The sequence below is a fragment of the Coregonus lavaretus genome (assembly GCF_964263955.1).
Source record: "Coregonus lavaretus genome assembly, chromosome: 13".
Lineage (NCBI taxonomy): Eukaryota > Metazoa > Chordata > Actinopteri > Salmoniformes > Salmonidae > Coregonus > Coregonus lavaretus.
This window is the reverse complement of record NC_140000.1, coordinates 34,198,932-34,205,695: the sequence shown is the minus strand read 5'-3', so window position 1 is coordinate 34,205,695 and position 6,764 is coordinate 34,198,932. Positions and strand designations below refer to the sequence as shown.

The 6,764-nt window shown below is 41.9% G+C and overlaps 1 long non-coding RNA gene across 1 annotated transcript; it reads left to right on the top strand.

The window, feature by feature from the left end:
* Window positions 1-4,550: 4,550 nt before the first annotated feature.
* On the top strand, window positions 4,551-5,455 carry LOC311139449. Its single transcript, XR_014614086.1, has 2 exons — window positions 4,551-4,588; window positions 5,117-5,455. It is a non-coding gene; the product is annotated as an uncharacterized lncRNA (long non-coding RNA).
* The last annotated feature ends 1,309 nt before the right edge of the window (window positions 5,456-6,764 follow it).

Genomic DNA, 6,764 nt, shown 5'->3' with positions numbered 1-6,764 from the left:
AAATATAAAATATATTTTGATTTGTTTAACACTTTTTTGGTTACTACATGATTCATTTACATTACATTTACATTTTAGTCATTTAGCAGACGCTCTTATCCAGAGCGACTTACAGGAGCAATTAGGGTTAAGTGCCTTGCTCAAGGGCACATTAACGTCATTTAGCAGACGCTCTTAGCCAGAGCGACTCACAAATTGGTGCGTTCACCCTATAGCCAGTGGGATAACCACTTTACAATATGTGTTATTTCATAGTTTTGATGTCTTCACTATTATTCTACAATGTAAAAAATAGTAGAAATAAAGAAAAACCCTTGAATGAGTAGGTGTGTCCAAACCTTTGACTGGTAGTGTATATCTTTAACAATTTCGGATGCAATCTGAATGGAATTGGTGGAGAGAGAGACTGCTCGCGCATGCTCTGATTTAAAGCAACGATATTTGAGTGATAGGCTGTTTTAAAACTCTACAGATGCAATAAGAAAAATCTTTACAATTAAAAAATGTGCTGACCCCCGAAAGCTAGATGGAGATGTGTAAATTAGACGCGCATTCGGTTTTTATATTACTGTAGCATAGGCTATGCTGCAGCAAATGTAGCCCTTCCTGTCACAAGAAAAAAAGTTACCATGCATTGTGAACTGCACTCCATACTGAGATGGGCTGTCTGTCCCCACTGTTATGTTTGTTCCTTTAAATAATGACAAACCGGGGCGTACGTTCAACTACTTTTAATAAACTGATACTTTAGCTTGCAATCTCCTTGTGTAGCCATGCAAGGCATACTTCAACTTCCCCCCCTCGCATAGCCTGCTGGGTAACGTAGTCTTCATGTTATTAACACATAATAACACATCTTCCTTCCTTTAAAAGAAAACTACTTTTTCTCTAACTAAAAATATCACATCACATTTGTTTACTCAAAAAAAGGGGAAAGAAATGTGTGTTATTGAAAATTGCATTTTATGCAGGATAACATGCAATTTTCAATAACACACATTTCTTTCCCCTTTTTGTTTCTCAACTAAATGCAGTCTCTGTCCAACAATACTTTATTGTGGCTCTATTTCTTTTCACATAAACAAAAACATCCAATCCAGGTGCCCCTTTAAAAAAAAAATATATATATATATATATATATATATATTTAGCAATTCTCAATAAGCCTTTCAGGGGCTCTGACAGTCCTTTTTGGTCGTTCTGCTTAAGTGCTTCCTGAAGCAGTTGGAGAGCGTTCATTGTCAGTCAGGGTGTTCTGACTGAATTGTCCATTGGTAAAGCCATTTGACACTTCAGCAGTATCCTCCTGTTGATCCTCAGTCCCTTGAGTGAATGGCTGAAGCCTTAGATCCACTCTGTTTCGTCTGAGTTGTGATCCATGCTCCGTTTGGATCTCACAGGTTCGCTTGGATCTCACAGGTTCGCGGTGCAACTTCTCTCTGCACGCACCCTTGCTGCATCCAGGTTCCTGTAGTGATGTCTCGGAGTAGTACATGATCTCTAGGTTTCAGTTCAGCTAAGTGTCTTGCACTTTTGTTGTGTCCCTGTTTTTGTTTGTCTTTCTGTTTTTCCTTTGTGAGTTTGATGTTGTGAGCACCTCTGGGTGTTAGAAAGTCCTCATGGATGGGTAGGTTGTTCTGATGCGACGTCCCATCAACATTTGTACAGGTGAATGTCCATTCTGCAGCGGTGCGCTGCGGTAAATCATCAGACTTTTAAGGAAGTTGGCCATTCCATCATGTGCCTTTTTCATCAAACCTTTGACTATTTTGACTGAACTTTCTGCTAAGCCGTTGGACCTTGGGTAGTTGGGGCTTGAGGTGTTGTGTCGGAATCCCCAGTCATTAGCGAACGATCGGAATTCAGAACTTGAGAACGGCGGGCCATTGTCCGAGTACAGTTCAGACGCAACCCCATGTCTTGCGAAGACTGATTTCAGGTAGGTGATTGCAGCTTTGCTGGAGGTAGTTGGCAGTGTGTAGTTTGAGTAGTAGTCGGTAACAACAATGTGACTTTTGCCATTGCAGTCAAAAAGGTCAGCTCCAACTTTGTAGTAGTACCTGGTTGGGTACTGGATGAGGTATTAGCGGTTCTGCTTGCTGCTTTGGCCTGTAGGTCAAACACAGTTCACATGAAGCAGTGGTCAGGCTGATTTCCTGGTTCATTCTTGGCCAGTACATTACTTCTCGTGCTCGTCATTTGCATTTTTCCTCACCCAAGTGGCCCTTGTGTATTTTCTGTAGCATTTCTTTGCGTAGTGTCATGGGAATGACAATCTTGTTGCCTTTGAACAACAGTGAGCTCTGCTCTGCACATCCAGTAATCCTGTATTCTCCTTGGACAGTTGTTTTTGTGTGCAGGCCATCCTATCAGTATTGTTTCTTTCAACTCTGTCATTGTTTGGCCAGCTGCTGTCTCTCTTTTGATCTGTGCCATTCTCTCAGAAGACACAGGAAGTGATGCTACGATCATGTCGATGTAGGCCTGAATCTCAGTGTTTTTCTGTGTGTCGGCGCTCTCTTTCTTGTCGACTGCTCGAGAGAGTGTCAGCGGCGAACATGAACTTTCCCATGGTGTAGTTCATTGGACAATCATTCAGTGGCTTAGACATGATTGACACCAATGGTTTGTGGTCGGTTTCTACTTGGAATACTGGTCAAAACTGACTCCCTGTTTCTGATCATGAGAGAAAAACGTGTATCTCTCAAACATTAAGTTCTGGCTTGGTACAAAGTACTCCTCAAATTTAGCCATGAGCACAGTCAATGTCAAGTTTGCCTCGTCTAGCTGAAAGCTATTGTAAATGTCCAATGCATCCTCTCCAATAACATGCAGAAAAATGGAAGCTTTCAATTTGTCATCTCCCCCTGCTCCACTGGCTGCTAGGTAGATATTGAATCTCTGCTTGAAACGTTTCCAATTGTCAGCTAGATTGCCTATTAACTGCATAGGAGTAGGAGGACTAAGCCTATCCATGATGGGAAACAGGTACAGTTTCAATTTCTCTTACTTCGGTAGGTTGCTCATCAACTTGCTCGTCAACAGATTCCAATGCAGCCTCGCTCTCGCTGCTGTCACTCTCGCTGCTGCGGCTCGTTGGCATCGCTCTTGCAAGCTAGCATCTTCGACTACTCACGTCACTTGACTTGTGGTAGAATGTTCAATTTTCATCACGGAAATTTGCAGAGTAACTCCTTTCTTTTCTCTGTCTCGTCATAGCAACTACCAATCTGACACCGTTATGTTTGTTCCTTTAAATAATGACAAACAGGGGCGTAGGTTGAACTACTTTTAATAAACTGATAATTTAGCTAGCAATCTCCTTGTGTAGCCATGCAAGGCATACTTCAACTTCCCCCCCTCGCATAGCCTGCTGGGTAACGTAGTCTTCATGTTATTAACACATAACAATACACCCACCATGAGCGTTGATGATTGATCATGCAGAGAGCAGAGAGAAGGTCGTAGAGAAGCCAGATTTAGACATCGCATATAATTTCACAGTTCCATTTCACGTCATGCTGTTGATATACATATTGTATTATAATTGACCAGTTTCTCTCAGTTATTTATCCTGGGAAAAGGGAGGTAAATCTCGGTAAATCTTGGTAATCGGGTTCCCGCCATTCAACCCTAGTAGGCACCAAAAACAGATATCTTCATTTAGATTTCAAGTTGATACAATTCAATACTCTTATGATACTCTTTTGATATACTGTGTGATTAGATTATCTCTGTTCACTGAATCTTATGAAATGACTGCATCCTGGCTCATGGAACACTTTTGTGTTCAATCAAGGCAAGCAACAAACATGTTAAATATGCCCTACAGTGCAGTCAAGAACAAAATACATGCAATTGGCATAGTTCTGTCTGCAGATCAGTTCACAAACTCTCCCAGAGACATGACAACAGTAAGTACGGAAAAAGACACCCCGCTCTGTTAAAACAGAGTCCCTGCGCAGAAAACTCCACTCCAAAAATACCATGGGCTCAGAGCATTCACAACCATCAGCTGAGAATTCTGGCTTTGCAATATTCAAGGCTGTTATGAACGCTTCAGGAGAAGCAACTCTCTTATGCTCTCTCTCAGAGGCAAACGTCGGTTTTCTCTGTTCTTGCATGAACAGCTTTAGGGAATAAATACAAACCCAAGGGTCAAGGGTCAACCTGCCACTGTCATCCCCATCAGGACCATTGTGTCCAAAGCCAAGGCCTCTCAAACCCATCTACAAAAGGTCCATGGATACAATTCAGCAATACATACACCCAGAGAGAATTATTTAAATATGTCAAAAAACGATGTCAATAAAAGAGAGTTCTGGTCAAAATAAAGGTGCAAGATACTCCAGATAACCTCCTGAGACCCAGCCCATTGACTTATGTCCACTGTAGTGTACATTTGAGTTTCATCCCTCTTCTTGGAATCTTTTGTGCAAGTCTCTTAATTCCTGATGTACTGTACAGAGGACATCCTGGGCTTTTCAGTGATATGTCATTTGATTGGCTGGGAGGCCGAGAACCGCCTCTATCTTTCCTTTCAAAATGGACGGCATAGGAACAAGCACATTTTATGGAAAGATGAGAGGTAAGTCAAATATTGTTTGTCTATGGTTTTGTTACTATGATAATCATATATTTTCTTGTTCATGAAGGTGTTAGGAATCATATATTTAGTTCTGATAGCAACTAAATTATGTATCTTTTGAAAGATTTGCCATTTTATGAATGTCAATTATAGTGGACATCAGGACTATCTTCATGTAAATAATGACTCCACATTGTCGTAGGAAACAGAACTGAAGCAGAAAGAATTCTTTACCGAATAGTCGAGGGAGATTCAGATTTGGAGTTGTCAGATGATGAGAGAGATGAGGATAAGTTTCAACCAGTGATACAAAACGGTGATGAAGAAGAGGAAGACAATGCAGAAGGCTCAGTTGAAGGGACAGATGCAGACACAGATACAGATAGGGATGAACAGGAAACTCGTCGCCCTCTGTGGGCCAGGAGTAACATGTATGTTTGATGCAGTTCCACAATTTTAAATTCAGCTGCATTGAGTATTTAAACTGTTATTACTTATCATTTATTATTCTTTTTTCCTTCATATCAGATTTGCACCTGTGTTACCTGGGCTTCCTGTGTGTCAAGATGACCCTACAACACGTGCAGACTGGAGTCCAATTGAATACTTTTCACAGTACATTGACAACAAGGTCTTTGAAGATTTGGCAACATACACAAATCAAAGAGAGCTGCAAATCAAAGGAGTGTGCATGAACACCACGCCACAAGAAATAAAAATCTTCTTGGGCATTTCAGTCCACATGGCCTGCCTTGGCTATCCCAGAATTAAAATGTTTTGGGCCAACAAAACTAAAGTGCCAGTCATAAGTAGCAAAATGACTAGGGATAGATTCTTCAGGATAAGAAATTCCCTCAAGATTGTCAATGACCTGGCTGTAACAGAGGAAACAAAGAAGGCAGATATTCTTTGGAAAGTCAGGCCAATACTCGATCGTGTGCGCCAAGGCTGTCTCAGCCTTGCAAAGCCAGAAAGGGTCTGCATTGATGAGCAAATCATCCCATTCACAGGCCGTTGTCCAGTCAGGCAATATGTTCCCGGCAAGCCAAACCCTACTGGCCTAAAGGTCTTTGTCCTTGCATCCCCAAATGGTCTGATGCTTGATTTTGAAGTCTACCAAGGGAAGAATACCTTTACAGTCCAAAGGTTAGGAGTTGGAGCTGCAGCAGTTCTACGCATGGTTGAATCTGTTCCAACAGGAAGCCACATATTCTTTGACAGGTACTTCACAACCATAGATCTATTGGATGCATTGCTGGCAAAGGGCCTTCCTGCAACTGGAACTATAATGAAGAACCTTGTCCCAAAGCTGTGCCAGCTGCCAGTAGACAAACAGTTGAAAAAAGAGGGGAGAGGAACATCAGTGTCAGTGGCTAGAAAGAGTCCTGAGCTGGCCATCACAAAATGGTTCGACAACAAACCAGTGCTCATGGCATCCACTGTACATGGGAAAGACCCAGAAGACATCTGTACCAGATGGTCCCAGAAAGAAAAGCACCTGGTCCAGGTTAAAAGACCAGCAGTAATTAAGCAGTATAATGATAACATGGGTGGCGTAGATCTTTGTGATCGCATGCTTAGCTTCTATCGTATGTCAAGCAGGACCAAGAAGTGGATATCGCGCGTGATCAGTCACTTCTTTGATGTTGCCATCACCAACTCCTGGATACAATACCAGTCTGACAGCAAAGCTCTGCACAGACCATCCAAGAACACACATCAGTACCTGGACTTCAAACTACTCCTAGCTGAGGAGCTGTTGGAGAGTCCGGAACTGGAAAACAGCTGTGAAGAGAGTGAGGATGAGTATGAGCCACCATCTAAAATGAGGATCCCACAACCAGAGCCATCTGTGCGCAGACTAGGAGCCATGCACATGCCTGAGATGATGGATACCAAGCATGCAGAAAGATGCAGAAATAAGGGCTGCAAGAGCAAGACGTACATGAGATGTACCAAATGCAAGATGTTCCTCTGCATTACCAAAAAGAGAAATTGCTTCCAGGACTTTCACCACTAACAAAGAAAATACTAAGAACAAAATGAAGAGTGAAGGAAAAAGCTAGATTGGATTCAGTTTGACAGAAGGAAAAAATCCAAAATAAATCTGTTACACATTAGTTATATGTTCATTGTTCAAATAACACTGAAAGGATTCAAGGGGACCAATCAAAGG